Source organism: Salvia miltiorrhiza, chromosome 1 (assembly GCF_028751815.1).
Source record: "Salvia miltiorrhiza cultivar Shanhuang (shh) chromosome 1, IMPLAD_Smil_shh, whole genome shotgun sequence".
NCBI classification, from domain to species: Eukaryota; Viridiplantae; Streptophyta; class Magnoliopsida; order Lamiales; family Lamiaceae; genus Salvia; species Salvia miltiorrhiza.
This window is the reverse complement of record NC_080387.1, coordinates 54549311-54566052: the sequence shown is the minus strand read 5'-3', so window position 1 is coordinate 54566052 and position 16742 is coordinate 54549311. Positions and strand designations below refer to the sequence as shown.

Below are 16742 nucleotides of genomic sequence, written 5' to 3'. Positions count from 1 at the left end.
AGAGATGAAGGAGGGTGGTTGAGAAGGAGATGGGTGTAGGGAGATAGGGTGGTGAGCGTGCGATAGGGAGAGGGGTGGGAGTGCCGGGTAGTTAGGGGGGAAAATGAGTAGCCCGTATATAACACCCTAATCTAATTAAGGAGTTAAATATAAAATTTAAATAAATATTTAATGCGGAAGTCTTTTAAAATAATTTAAAACTCACTTTTAAAATAAATATTTTCGAAAATAATTTTAAGAAAAAGAAATCTTTAAATAAAATTTGTTTTTAAAGCACTTTTAAAACGATTTATAAGATATCAAAATTTTCAATAATGTATTCAAATATAAATCTTGATTTTTAAATCATAAATTTAACAACTTTATTTTCAAAGCACGACATGAAGATGTCAGAAAAATAATTAACTAATTAATAAAACTTGTACTAAGGAAAAACTCTAAATATAAAATAATATCTTTTTAGCAGCAGAAAATATAACAAAATAAAATCTTTATATAATTAAAAATTATGTATGTATCCATGTATATATTTTCGTAAAGGTATAAATTCTTAAATAAATATTTGAAATGAATTTAAATATAAATTAAACAAGTCATGACATTAAAATAATATAACAACATTTATTTAAATAAATCACACACAAATCTCAAATAGTATAGAATTTCAGAGTTTACATAACCAAAAGATATCACATGAAATAACATAATATGTTTTAAGAAACATTTATTTTTAAATAGATTCGACGCGCCCATTCGACTCTCCACGCGCCTCCGATATCAATCACCTGAAACTGTTGAATATGGGATGAGCATACAGGGTACACTCAGTGTGGGAACATGCAATAATTGTCCATGTTAATAAAATGGTAACACATATTGTCATAACGTAACATAATTTCCATACGCACTGTGGCAATCCAAGGACTTTAATGTCCCGGACCCTATATGTGGGCCCCTGGCGACAATATAATGGTTGCAACCCTGCAACATGAAATCGCTTTGTGGCATACCAAGGACGGTGAAGTCCTGGACCAATTATGCTGGCCCCTAGCGATAAATATTTTTACAACACATACGGTAAACACATAATATTAAAATGGACAAATATTAACCACGTGCATGTACTGAAATAAATCCCACACCTGAAACTTGAACTTTTGAGTTTTGAAAATTAACTGCAAGAATTTAAAGTTCACGTCCTAGTCGCGCCGCACCTAGTCAGATAAATTCAAATAATTAACATAAGGGCCTATTTGAACTTAAAAAAAATAATAATAATAGTAATTTAAATCTTAAGAATTTATTATCATAAAGCCATTTAAAAATCATTGGTCTAATAGATTATAAAAGAGTTTTTCTTATGAAAATATTTGAGCTCAATATTTAATGAAAACTAAATTTAAATTAATAGTGTAAATTGAAAATATAAAATTTTATAATATCATTGTAAAAATATATGTAAATGCAGCCATATTAAAAGTAGAATTAAGCCCAACTTATTCAATAAATTAAGCCCCAATTAAAGCCCATTTATAATTAAACTAACCTAAAGTCAAGCCCATCTAACATTTCCCTAATTAAACTTACACATTCACACTTCACAAACACACACACAACTCTCACGCCCATTTCCTACGCAGCCCCCTTCTTCCCCTTTTCTCCCTCTCCCTCTCCCCTTCTCTCCCTCGGTCTTCCCCTTCCGCCACCACCAGGCGGCAACGCCGCCGCCGGAGCTGGCGGCTCTGCCTCCTCTCGCCCTCACTCTCCCTCTCTTCGTCGCCTCTCTCCAACGACTTCACCCCCGTGTCTACAGCGCAGCAGTGGCGCCACTGGGACAGCAGCCCTGCAGCAGCCACCAGACGCCCTCTCTTCCTCTTCTATTTCTATTTCCCCTTTTTCATGTAATTTATAAGATTTATTCTATTTGATTATGCATATGCTGTGTAAAACGAAAGATTTGTGAAAGTTTTGTTTTTGCATAAAATAATTGATGTACTAAAATGAAATTACAGAAGAAATTAAAGTTACCAGCTGAAAGTGGCAAAGCTGAAATTTGTAGTGAGAGTGGCAGATTTGAGTTATTTTGTGAAAAGAGCAAATGGAGAATTCAGTTGATGGTTTATGATTCGAAGCTGATGGAATGAGGATGATACAATAAGGTTTAAATAGATTGAATTTACTCGTTCGTCGTCAAAGATTTGAATGTGAAAGAGATCAAAAATTTGCTGCTTGTGAAGAAAAAAAAAATCAAATCTTACGGAAAGTGAAATCAAATTTGGTTAGCTGAAAGAAAGATACACGTTAATCTCATTTTTATTTCAATAAAAAGTTAATTACACAATAATTATATATATATATATATGGGCTTGGAATGTATGATAAGTAAATGGGCCGGTATAATGTATATAAGCTTAGATTAAAAATTAAACAAGGTCCAACATATATTAAATTGCAAATAATAGTATTTAAGCCCAAATTAAAGTAAAATTAATTGAATATAATCTTCCATTTCCATAGATATAATCTATAGTTCGAAATCATACATCTAACTAGGGGCGCGATTAGATAATTCATGACATAGACTAATGTTGTGACAGAATAGGATTATAGAACACAAATAAGAATAAAACGTAAAGAAGACACAAATTTACGTGGTTCACCAAAATGGCTACGTCCACGGGCAGAAAAGAGAACGGATATATATATGTGGAGATATACAGATACTGATTTATGGAGAAGAAACAGATTTACAGATAAGCTATGAAGCAATGTCTTGCTTAAGCTTGTGTTGGGTTTGTTCTGGTGGTTTTACTTTCCCTCGGCACTAATGCCTTATATAGGCAGAAAAACTAATTAAACAAATCCACAATTGCATGCCACCAACCATTTCAACAATTGCATGCCACCAACCATTTCAACAATTGCATGCCACCGAAAGCAATTGTGGATCACCAACCATTTCCTTTTTCCACAAAGGCTGCCAAGGAATAAATCAAGACAAATCAACAAATCTCCACCTTGACTTGAATTTTCCTTGCAGCTGCATCATTACAATGCCAGATTAACAAATTCCCCCCTTTTCTGCCTCAGATTTGCCCTCCTTGGGCAACTAACATCTAGTGATGTTTAGCAAGTCCAAACAATGTCGAAACTTGCTATGTGGGACCGGCTTGGTGAACATGTCAGCAGGATTATCAGCGGTACCTACTTTCATCACCTTAATTCTCTGCTCATTTCTCAGAAAATGAAACCTCACATCAATATGCTTGGTTCTCTCATGATGGACTTGATCCTTGGTCAAACATATTGCACTCTGACTGTCACAAAACACAGTAACGTGATCATGATGTAGACCAAGGTCACCAATAAGTCCTTTCAACCAGATTCCCTCTTTAGTAGCTTCTGTCAACGCCATGTACTCTGCTTCAGTTGTAGAGAGAGTAACTGTAGCCTGCAAAGTTGCCTTCCAACTAACAACAGAACCACCAAGAGTGAAAACATAACCAGTCATAGATCTCCGACTATCAACATCTCCAGCATAGTCAGAATCAGAATAACCAGTTACATAACAGTTAGCATCACCTCCATAAGTGAGACCAACGTCAGACGTACCTTTGAGATACCGGAAAATCCTCTTCACAGCTTGCCAGTGTTCCTTTCCAGGTTTTCCCATGAACCTGCTGACAACACTAACAGCATGTGCAAGATCTGGTCTAGTGCAGACCATAGCGTACATCAGACTCCCTACTGCATTAGCATATGGAACTCGGGACATGTACTCCTGCTCAGCTTCAGATTTCGGTGCATGATTAGCGGATAAATGAATATTTGCAGCACTTGGAGTATCAATGGGCTTTGCGGTAGACATGCCAAATCTTGACAAGATCTTCTGAATGTAGCTCTTCTGTGACAAGAAAAGCTTATTCTTTTCCCTTTCCCTTTGTATCTCCATGCCCAGAATTTTCTTGGCAGCACCCAAATCCTTCATATCGAACTCAGCACTGAGCAGATCTTTCAACTTCTGAATATCAGATTTGGACTTCGCAGCTATAAGCATATCGTCCACATACAGGACGAGGTAGATCATGGAACCGTCATCAGCTTTGTTGTTATACACACAACAGTCATATGGACTCCTGTTGTATCCCAACTGGATCATGTAGCTATCAAACCTCTTATACCATTGCCTTGGAGATTGTTTTAGCCCATATAAGGACTTCTTCAACTTGCAAACAAAATCTTCCTTCCCCGGAACATGAAACCCCTCTGGCTGAGTCATGTAGATATCATCTTCGAGTATTCCATGTAGGAAAGCTGTCTTCACGTCCAGTTGCTCAAGTTCAAGATCCTGATGTGCTACTATTTCTAGTAACACTCTGATGGAAGTGTGTCTGACTACTGGTGAGAATATCTCATTATAGTCAACCCCCTCCTTTTGTGTGAACCCTCTTGCAACTAGCCGAGCTTTGTATCTCACACCCTCACCAGGTGTAGTCTCGTCCTTCCTCTTGAATATCCATTTGCAAGTAACTATTTTCCTCCCCTTAGGCCGTTTGACCAGCTCTCAAGTCAGATTCTTGGCAAGTGATTCCATTTCTTCTTTCATTGCAGCAAGCCATTGAGCCGACTCGCTGTCTGAAACAGCTTCTTTGTATGTCGATGGTTCACCTGCGTCTGGATTTTCCTCTTCAACCTCGTCAACGACTTGTAATGCATAAGTCACCATATCCTCAAAACCGTACCTCTCAGGAGGTTTCACGCCTGTTCTCCTAGCTCTATCAAGAGCTATGCTTGTCTGGCGAGCTTCTGGATGAACATCTGAATTTGAGGTTTCAGATATTTCAGACGTAGTATGTTGATCTTCTCCACCTTGGAGTTGTGATTTACTCTTATCGAGGAAATCTTGCAGCTCCACCTGTTTATCAACACTACTACAATTTTCTACACCAATGGATTTTACAGTGGGGTTAAGCATAGAATTCTCAACAAAGACCACGTTCCTGCTTAAAATAACTCTATTTTCTACAGGTGACCAGATTCTATATCCCTTAACTCCATCCCCGAAACCAACAAATATACCCTTCTTAGCTCTTGGCTCTAATTTACCCTCACTAACATGATAGTAAACATTACAACCAAAAACTTTTAACAGCGAATAATCTGCAGGTTTATTTGACCATACCTCATAAGGTGTCTTGCAATCAATGCCAGTGTGAGGACCACGATTGATCAGATAGCATGCCGTGTTTACGGCTTCTGCCCAGAATCTTCTAGGCAAACCAGCATTCGAGAGCATGCATCTCGCTCTCTCCAGCAATGTCTGATTCATGCGTTCTGCCACACCATTCTGCTGCGGTGTATGTCGAATAGTGTGGTGTCGAGCAATCCCTGCATCTTTGCAGAACTCATTGTATTCAGACGAACAGAATTCCATACCATTATCAGTTCGCAACCGCTTTATCTTCTTCCCAGTCTGATTTTCCACCAACGCCTTCCACTGCTTGAACCTCTTGAAGGCTTCACTTTTGTGTTTCATGATAATTACCCAAGTCATTCTTGAGTAGTCATCAATCATAGACATAAAATATCTGTGGCCTCCAATAGACTCTACACGTGACGGACCCCAACAATCCAAATGAATGTAGTCGAGAGTCCCCTTGGTTTGATGAACGGCCTTCTTTGGAAACTTGCTGCGATGAAGCTTTCCAAACACACAATGTTCGCAGAATTCAAGATTCTGCACTTTGTGCCCAGAAAGAAGATCCCGTTTGGACAAAATTTGCATCCCTCTTTCTCCCATATGACCGAGCCTCATATGCCACAGCCTGGTCATGTCCTTGGTCTGAACTTCGGATGATGCAACATCAGCAGAACCTGTCACAGTGGAACCTTGTAGATAATACAAGGTACCACGTTTCAAGCCTTTCAGAACCACCTTTGAACCTTTACAAACATGCAAAACTCCACCTCGACCTTCGAAACTGAAACCCTTGTCGGCAAGGAGACTTAATGATATCAGTTTCTTCGTCATCTGTGGAACATGCCTGACTTCCTTCAAGGTGCAGAATTCCCCATCATTTGTCCGTATCCTGACTGAGCCCTTTCCAACCACCTTGCAGACAGCACTGTTGGCCATGGAAACATTGCCTCCATCTATTTGCTCATAGGTCGAGAAGAGCTCCCTCGTAGGACAAATATGGTATGATGCCCCAGTATCAAGAACCCACACATCATTACGATGTGAGTGTTCTGCTGCAACTAAGGCCAGATCTTCTTCAGAATTTGTGTCATTTTCTGCTACAGCTGCAGAACCGCCGGCACCGTCTTGTTTCGTCTGCTTCCTCTTCTTAGGACAAGTATTTTTCCAGTGCCCTGGTTCTTTACAGTAGTTGCATAAGTCTTCAGGTTTAGGACCTTTTGAACCTTTATGGTTCGGCATCCCAGATTTCTTCACAAATTTCTTCTGTCCTTTACCCTTGACAAACAGTCCGGATGCCTGGTTTTCTGTGATCGAGCCAGTTGCCTGGTGACGGTCCTCTCTGCTGTGGAGTGCAGATCGAACATCTTCCAGAGACAGACTATCTTTCCCAGTAATAAAAGATTCAACAAAATTCTCATACGACTCGGGTAAAGATACTAACAGTATTAAAGCAGCGTCCTCATCTTCTACTTTAACATCAATATTACGCAAATCTAGCAAAATTTTGTTTAATTTGTCTAGATGATCCCGAAGGGGTGTACCTTCCTGCATGCGTAATCGGAACAGGCGTTGCTTCAGGAGCAACTTGTTGGTTAGAGATTTCGTCATGTAGAGACTCTCTAACTTCATCCAGAGACCAGCGGCAGTTTCTTCATCAGCAACCTCGATGATAACATCGTCAGACAGACATAACATGATCGTCGAGTGGGCCTTTTCTTCTCGGGTGTTCCACTCTTCTTTGTCATCAGAATTTGATTTATCTGATTTTGATTTTTCTGATAGAGGCGCCCACAATCCCTGTTGCTTTAGCAGAGATCGCATCTTGATCTGCCATAAGCCAAAACTATTTCTCCCGTCGAATTTGTCAACTTTTACGTTGAAAGCAGACATTCTTGATTTGCTCAAAAAAAAATCCTAACAGAGCGGAAATGAACCTTGGTTCAAAAAACAAGGTTCCGATAAATTTTCACTATTCACGTGAATAGTAACAGCGAAAAAATATCAGAAAAATATCTGCCACCAACGTGGCTCTGATACCAGTTTGTTGTGACAGAATAGGATTATAGAACACAAACAAGAATAAAACGTAAAGAAGACACAAATTTACGTGGTTCACCAAAATGGCTACGTCCACGGGCAGAAAAGAGAACGGATATATATATGTGGAGATATACAGATACTGATTTATGGAGAAGAAACAGATTTACAGATAAGCTATGAAGCAATGTCTTGCTTAAGCTTGTGTTGGGTTTGTTCTGGTGGTTTTACTTTCCCTCGGCACTAATGCCTTATATAGGCAGAAAAACTAATTAAACAAATCCACAATTGCATGCCACCAACCATTTCAACAATTGCATGCCACCAACCATTTCAACAATTGCATGCCACCGAAAGCAATTGTGGATCACCAACCATTTCCTTTTTCCACAAAGGCTGCCAAGGAATAAATCAAGACAAATCAACAACTAAAATTTGAATAACCTCACAATTTAAATATAAAATGCTTCAAAATAATTTAAATATGAAATAATTTAAAACAAAAATTTAAATGAATTATTTGGTTTCGGGCTGTCACAACCCTACCCACTTAAATAAAATTTCGTCCTCGAAATTTAACTTACTTGGTTCTAACTGGGGATATCGAGCTAGAATTTCTTCTTCACGTTCCCAAGTAGCTTCATCAGGTCCGTGCCTAGTCCATTGAATTTTGACTAAGGGTATTTCTTTACCTCGCAAGACCTTTACTTTTTGATCTAATATAACACTTGGCTCTTCTTCGTATGTAAGGTCCTTGTTGATTTGGAGATTTTCATAATGGACGATGTGACTAGGATCGTGCAGATACTTTCGCAACATGGAAACGTGAAACACATTGTGCACTGCTGACAATTCTGGTGTTAAAGCTAGACGATAGGCAACATCACCTATGCGTTCTAGGATTTCAAACGGTCCAATAAATCGAGGTCTCAATTTTCCTTTCTTTCCGAATCGTAGAACTCCTTTCATTGGTGCTACTTTGATAAATACTTTTTCACCAACCTCGAAATATAACTCCTTTCTTCTGCGATCTGCATAAGATTTCTGTCGATCATGCGCCATTTTAATCCTCTCCTTTATCTTCTCAATGACCTCAACCGTCTTCTCAATGATTTCCGGACCTAACACTTTTCGTTCACCAACTTCGTCCCAATATAATGGCGATCTACACTTTCTCCCATATAATGCCTCATACGGAGCCATTCTAAGAGTTGTTTGAAAACTGTTGTTGTATGCAAACTCGATCAATGGTAGATGAGTTTCCCAAGTGCCTCCAATATCCATGATACTAGTCCGCAACATATCTTCCAAAATTTGTATAGTCCTTTCGGATTGTCCGTCTGTTTGAGGATGATATGCTGTTGAAAAGTTAAGTTTAGTTCCCATAGCTGCGTGTAAGCTTTTCCAGAATCTGGATGTAAATCTTGGATCTCGATCAGAGACAATAGATACTGGCACTCCATGTAGTCTAACCACCTCTTGAACATACAGTCTCGCCAATTGGTCCATTGAGTATGTCATTTTTACTGGAATGAAGTGTGCGGACTTAGTGAGTCGATCTACAACTACCCAAACTGCATCGTGTCCACGTATTGTTCTTGGAAGTCTCACCACGAAGTCCATCGTAATGTGTTCCCATTTCCATTCGGGTATCTCCAATGGATTTAGCAATCCCGACGGTCGTTGATGTTCAGCTTTCACTTGTTGACATGTCATACATCTTCCAACATACTCAGCTATTGACCTCTTCATTCCTCTCCACCAAAATATATTTCGAAGATCTTTGTACATCTTGGTGCTTCCTGGTGTGCTGTGTAAGTCGTGCAGTGCGCCTCATCCAAAATTTCTCTTATCAATTCTTTATCCTTAGGGACGCAAATTCTCCCTGCATATGTAAGTGTTCCATCACTTGCCAATGAGAAACTTGTATTATTGTCTTTTAACCCCTTACTTTTCATTTTCTGGAGGAAGCTGTTGGTCTCCTGCGCTTTTCTAATACGATCACGCAATGTAGGTTTAACAACTAGTGCTGCAAGCGTAGCCTCTTGGGTATTTGGACTAACCACCTCGAGATTCATCCTTTCAAATTCTTTTATCAAGGTTTCTTGTTGAGTTATCATTGAGGCTAGTTGTCCTTCTCCTTTTCTGCTAAGTGCATCGGCCACCACATTAGCCTTTCCAGGGTGATACTGTATGGTACAATCATAATCCTTCACGAGTTCTAGCCACCTTCTTTGCCTCATATTCAACTCCTTTTGCGTGAAGAAATATTTCAAACTCTTATGATCTGTGAAGATCTCACATTTTCCCCCATACAAGTAATGTCTCCAAATCTTTAGCGCGTGCACTACGGCTGCTAGCTCCAAATCATGCGTAGGGTAGTTATGTTCGTGCGTCTTCAATTGCCTTGACGCGTAAGCGATAACCTTTCCTTTCTGCATTAAAACACATCCCAGACCTTGCTTCGAGGCGTCGGTATAGATGACGAAATTTCCTGATTCATCGGGTATGGTCAACACTGGTGCTGTTGTTAACCTTCTTTTCAATTCCTGAAAACTCTGCTCGCATTGATCAGTCCACTTGAACACAACTCCTTTTCTGGTTAATTGTGTCATTGAGCCTACTATCTTTGAAAATCCCTCGATGAATCTTCTATAATAACCAGCGAGCCCTAAGAAACTTCTCACTTCATTGGCGTTGGTAGGTGCCTTCCAGTTATTTACAGCTTCCACCTTCGCTGGGTCCACCTTAATTCCATTAGCACTCACCACATGACCGAGAAAAACAACTTGATCTAGCCAAAATTCACACTTCTTAAATTTGGCGTAGAGTTTCTCATTTCGTAAGGTTTCCAAAGTGATTCTGAGATGTTCTCCGTGTTGCGCTTTGTCCTTAGAATATATCAGAATGTCATCAATGAACACTATGACAAACTTATCCAAATAAGGATGGAAAACGCGGTTCATCAAATCCATAAATACCGCAGGGGCGTTTGTTAAGCCAAAAGGCATGACTACGAATTCGTAATGGCCATATCTCGTTCGTCTTTGGTATATCACCTTCCTTTATTTTGAGTTGGTGATAACCCGACCTCAAATCGATTTTTGAAAACACTCCTGCTCCTTTCAACTGATCGAATAAATCCTCTATCCTTGGCAGAGGATACTTGTTCTTGATGGTGAGTTGATTGAGTTCTCGATAGTCGATACACATCCGCATTGTTCCGTCTTTCTTCTTGACAAACAAGACTGGCGCTCCCCAGGGTGATACACTTGGTCGAATAAACCCTAGGTCCAAAAGTTCTTGCAATTGTGTCTTCAATTCCTCCAATTCCTTTGGTGCCATTCTATACGGTGCTTTCGAAACAGGTGCTACTCCAGGTAACAAATCGATCGTAAACTCTACTTGCCTATCAGGTGGTATTCCAGGTAGATTTTCGGGGAAAACATCGGGGAATTCGCATACTACTGGAACATTTTCAAGGGTGAGTTCATCATTTTCTTTGCCTACTATGCTCACCAAATAAGCGTTGCAGCCTCCTTTATTCAATATCTTCATCGCCTTCATAGCAGATATCACCATGGGCATTTTCCTTAACTTTGATCCTTGAATAGCAACTTCTTTCTCCCCTGGTATTTTGAACACGACTTCTCTTTCGCGGCACTTAATTGTTGCATGGTTTCGACTTAACCAATCCATCCCCAGAATCACATCGAAATCGTGCATTTCGATAAGGTATAAGTCAGCTTCAAGCTTTCTATTCCTAAAATTCAAGGAAATTTTTCTAGCAATCCTATTAGTCTTAATGGATTCTCCAGAGGGGATACTTATGTTCAAGTCTAAGTTCTCTACCTCCCAAATGATCTTATTCTTTTGACAAAACTTAGGGGAAATAAATGAGTGTGAAGCTCCAGAATCAAATAGAACAACAGCAGGTGTTCCTGATATAATTAACGTACCCGTCATTGTGTTGTCATCCTCAACTTCTTCTTGTTGTGTTAAGGAAAAGAAACGAGCATTTCCTTTTCTTTCTGGCTCTTTGCCACTTCCTTTGTTTAGCCCAACGTTCATTCTCCCTTCTGGCACATTCCGCTTGTTTTTAGGACAAGTACTCACTGTATGTCCCGGTTCATGGCAGAAGAAGCAAGCTCCTTTTCCCCACAGACACTCTCCATTGTGGAACTTTCCACACTTCTGACATTGTGGTTTGGTTACTTGTGTGTTTGCACTGGTGTTACCGCCAAATTTCGACCTCTTATCTTGGAAGTTTCCTCCACTTTGGTTAGGATTTTCCCATTTCCTCTTCATTGGTTGATTTGTCGATTTTGATGTAGGATGGTTTGTTCCAAGAGCCGTGCCCACTTCTTCCGCTCGCTTAACCAGGTCGCTGAAATCGTCAATCACATGTGCAGCCATAATTCCTTTGATGTCAATTCTTAACCCTTTTCTGAACCTAGCGATCATCTTATCTTCTGTATCAACTAGGTGTGGAGCAAAACGGGCCAACTCATTGAATTTCCTTTCATACTCCTCTATAGTCATATCCCCTTGTTTCAACTCAAAGAACTCGGTCTCCTTATTTTCTCTGAATGAGAGGGGAAAGTATTTATTCATTACCACATCCTTGAAATTTTTCCAATTTAGAACATTGCGATCTTCCTCTCCCAACAAGCGATAGAAATGTTTCCACCATTGTCGAGCGTCCTCTTTGAGTTGAAAAACAACGCATGAAACTTTCTGCTCATCACTACAGTTGATGTGAGTGAAGATACGTTCGAGCTCTTCCAACCACTCTTCGGCTGCTAGTGGTCCATCACGTCCATTGAATCGTGGTGGATTATAGTTCCGAAATCGCTCTACAGCTTGATCTATCGTGTTAGAGGTTCGGTTTAGGTCGGTTTGGGTAGCCTGAGTTTGGGCCTGCTGTTGGACAAAACCCTGTAAAGCGCTCAAGAATTGACTCATGAAGTCTCCTCCATTTGTTGGATGAGTTCGTCCTGCTTCTGCTTCGTGATTAGTATTTGAACTCTCAGCGTTGTGGGACTGTGCGCGTGTATTCCTCATTGTTCTATATTCAAAGGCACTATCAGTTCTATTCTACACTCGCTTGAGAGAATGATACTAAAAGAAAATTCTAGGTTATTCGTAATTCGAGGACTATGTTCAAAAAATAAATTTTCGTGAATCATACTTTAACATCATGAACTGAAATAATTTCTGAAATAAATTCATTGCTGCAATTAATCTTCAACATAATAACTTGTATACTGAACTTTCTCATAATAACTTGAACTTTCTGATAACAACTTCAATTATTGCAGCAAATTTAACATAAATTCGGAATATAAACAGTTTATACTCATCCCCTTGAAAACTTTTAAAATAACTTTTACCTTGATGTCGGAGCACGTAGAGGTCGAATGGATTTGTCATACTTGACTTAAAAACTTTTTAAGAATTTTTTTTTTTTTTTTATTTTGCAGAGTCTAAGAAAATTTTTATTTTGCAGAGTCTACAGGAAAGTAGACCTGCTCTGATACCATGCTATAACACCCTAATCTAATTAAGGAGTTAAATATAAAATTTAAATAAATATTTAATGCGGAAGTCTTTTAAAATAATTTAAAACTCACTTTTAAAATAAATATTTTCGAAAATAATTTTAAGAAAAAGAAATCTTTAAATAAAATTTGTTTTTAAAGCACTTTTAAAACGATTTATAAGATATCAAAATTTTCAATAATGTATTCAAATATAAATCTTGATTTTTAAATCATAAATTTAACAACTTTATTTTCAAAGCACGACATGAAGATGTCAGAAAAATAATTAACTAATTAATAAAACTTGTACTAAGGAAAAACTCTAAATATAAAATAATATCTTTTTAGCAGCGGAAAATATAACAAAATAAAATCTTTATATAATTAAAAATTATGTATGTATCCATGTATATATTTTCGTAAAGGTATAAATTCTTAAATAAATATTTGAAATGAATTTAAATATAAATTAAACAAGTCATGACATTAAAATAATATAACAACATTTATTTAAATAAATCACACACAAATCTCAAATAGTATAGAATTTCAGAGTTTACATAACCAAAAGATATCACATGAAATAACATAATATGTTTTAAGAAACATTTATTTTTAAATAGATTCGACGCGCCCATTCGACTCTCCACGCGCCTCCGATATCAATCACCTGAAACTGTTGAATATGGGATGAGCATACAGGGTACACTCAGTGTGGGAACATGCAATAATTGTCCATGTTAATAAAATGGTAACACATATTGTCATAACGTAACATAATTTCCATACGCACTGTGGCAATCCAAGGACTTTAATGTCCCGGACCCTATATGTGGGCCCCTGGCGACAATATAATGGTTGCAACCCTGCAACATGAAATCGCTTTGTGGCATACCAAGGACGGTGAAGTCCTGGACCAATTATGCTGGCCCCTAGCGATAAATATTTTTACAACACATACGGTAAACACATAATATTAAAATGGACAAATATTAACCACGTGCATGTACTGAAATAAATCCCACACCTGAAACTTGAACTTTTGAGTTTTGAAAATTAACTGCAAGAATTTAAAGTTCACGTCCTAGTCGCGCCGCACCTAGTCAGATAAATTCAAATAATTAACATAAGGGCCTATTTGAACTTAAAAAAATAATAATAATAGTAATTTAAATCTTAAGAATTTATTATCATAAAGCCATTTAAAAATCATTGGTCTAATAGATTATAAAAGAGTTTTTCTTATGAAAATATTTGAGCTCAATATTTAATGAAAACTAAATTTAAATTAATAGTGTAAATTGAAAATATAAAATTTTATAATATCATTGTAAAAATATATGTAAATGCAGCCATATTAAAAGTAGAATTAAGCCCAACTTATTCAATAAATTAAGCCCCAATTAAAGCCCATTTATAATTAAACTAACCTAAAGTCAAGCCCATCTAACATTTCCCTAATTAAACTTACACATTCACACTTCACAAACACACACACAACTCTCACGCCCATTTCCTACGCAGCCCCCTTCTTCCCCTTTTCTCCCTCTCCCTCTCCCTCTCCCCTTCTCTCCCTCGGTCTTCCCCTTCCGCCACCACCAGGCGGCAACGCCGCCGCCGGAGCTGGCGGCTCTGCCTCCTCTCGCCCTCACTCTCCCTCTCTTCGTCGCCTCTCTCCAACGACTTCACCCCCGTGTCTACAGCGCAGCAGTGGCGCCACTGGGACAGCAGCCCCGCAGCAGCCACCAGACGCCCTCTCTTCCTCTTCTATTTCTATTTCCCCTTTTTCATGTAATTTATAAGATTTATTCTATTTGATTATGCATATGCTGTGTAAAACGAAAGATTTGTGAAAGTTTTGTTTTTGCATAAAATAATTGATGTACTAAAATGAAATTACAGAAGAAATTAAAGTTACCAGCTGAAAGTGGCAAAGCTGAAATTTGTAGTGAGAGTGGCAGATTTGAGTTATTTTGTGAAAAGAGCAAATGGAGAATTCAGTTGATGGTTTATGATTCGAAGCTGATGGAATGAGGATGATACAATGAGGTTTAAATAGATTGAATTTACTCGTTCGTCGTCAAAGATTTGAATGTGAAAGAGATCAAAAATTTGCTGCTTGTGAAGAAAAAAAAAATCAAATCTTACGGAAAGTGAAATCAAATTTGGTTAGCTGAAAGAAAGATACACGTTAATCTCATTTTTATTTCAATAAAAAGTTAATTACACAATAATTATATATATATATATATATATATATATATATATATGGGCTTGGAATGTATGATAAGTAAATGGGCCGGTATAATGTATATAAGCTTAGATTAAAAATTAAACAAGGTCCAACATATATTAAATTGCAAATAATAGTATTTAAGCCCAAATTAAAGTAAAATTAATTGAATATAATCTTCCATTTCCATAGATATAATCTATAGTTCGAAATCATACATCTAACTAGGGGCGCGATTAGATAATTCATGACATAGACTAAAATTTGAATAACCTCACAATTTAAATATAAAATGCTTCAAAATAATTTAAATATGAAATAATTTAAAACAAAAATTTAAATGAATTATTTGGTTTCGGGCTGTCACACCGTAGGTGCTAGAAAGAGAAAGTGCAAATTTTTTGAAGATGTGTATGTCCGACAATGAGGGAGTGAGAGAAATAGTCAAAATTAGGGCTGGAATTTGAAATTGAAAATTAATTTTAAAATTTAAAATTCAGCCTTATTTTTAATATATCTGATTTTTTACACCCTAAACTACCCGACCCTGAATTTTTCTGGTATAGGGTACCCGATACCCGATTTTTCCGGGTCAGGTAATCGGGTACCCTATACCTGAACCCCATCTTCCCACCTTAGTTAAAAGCTAGTAGTTTTTATAAGCTTTAAAATACATACGTATTTTCTTATTTTATTTTTATTGTTTTTCGTGGGAACCACAACCTCTATCTTTAGACGCGGGTTAGTATATACAATATTTACCCATACATTTCAAATTGTTATATTTTATTTTTCTTCTTTTGTTCTTTTTTTAGGGATTTTCTTTTTCTTTTGTTGGCACCATAGTGCAAGTGTAGATGCAGCAATGAGTTGGGTTAAGTCCTCACGATATGGCCCAATCTTCCCAATCTATGGGCTTGTAAGCAAAGTATGACAGGCCACTTAACGTGCATTATAAAACCGGGCCGAACTAATATATAGCCCAATAGTCCGTGGACCTTAAATAAACATTTTCTAGTTGTCCTCAATTATTCTGATCGTTCAATCATTGCATTTTTATATGTATGCTTTGTTTTTTTATTTCTTATATGTATGATTTTTAATCTATACTATGTCTCTGATTATTTTGTGGAGTCTGTCTATTATTTAATAGGATACCTATTGGAACATTCTCCATCATTCTCTATCCTATGTGGCACTCTCACAATGTAGTATTTACTTCATTCTCAATTCTACATTATATGACATTTTTACATTTATTTTCATCCATCCCACATTGAATTTATACCAAACTTCATCAATTCATTACCTAAATAAAAGGCTCAATCTCCATAAATACAGTAGGTCATCTAGCTTTTCCCCATTAATATTCTATTAAATTTAATCATGGGAAAATCTAGATAAGAAATACTTATAATATGTATTTCAAATAAATAGTTTTTCACATTTCTTATAGTTGCAATAGTTTTTCACATTAAATTTATATTAAACATCATAATTCAAACTCTAAAAAAAATTGTAATTAGATTTCAATATTTGCAAACCTAAATAAAATATAGATGTTTTTAAAATAAATAGGTTCTTCAATTGAATGTGGTCATATAAAATAAAATAATACTTAAATGTATTTTAAATAAATAAGTTATTTAATTTAATTTTGTCATATAAAATAAAGAAAATGATATTAAGATATATCATTACGGTCATAATAAGTGTAGAATTGATGAAG

General features: G+C 37.1%; 2 long non-coding RNA genes and 1 pseudogene across 2 annotated transcripts; all 3 read right to left on the bottom strand.

Moving 5' to 3' along the window:
- Nucleotides 1-596: 596 nt before the first annotated feature.
- LOC130994675 (uncharacterized) lies at nt 597-2142 on the bottom strand. The gene is made up of 2 exons (XR_009091871.1): nt 2029-2142; nt 597-1214 (listed from the first exon to the last, which is right to left on the bottom strand). It is a non-coding gene; the product is annotated as an uncharacterized LOC130994675 (long non-coding RNA).
- A 6843-nt stretch (nt 2143-8985) lies between these two features.
- On the bottom strand, nt 8986-12301 carry LOC131010133 (uncharacterized; annotated as a pseudogene).
- A 960-nt stretch (nt 12302-13261) lies between these two features.
- On the bottom strand, nt 13262-14887 carry LOC130994669 (uncharacterized). Its single transcript, XR_009091864.1, has 2 exons — nt 14699-14887; nt 13262-13879 (listed from the first exon to the last, which is right to left on the bottom strand). It is a non-coding gene; the product is annotated as an uncharacterized LOC130994669 (long non-coding RNA).
- Between the last annotated feature and the right edge of the window lie 1855 nt (nt 14888-16742).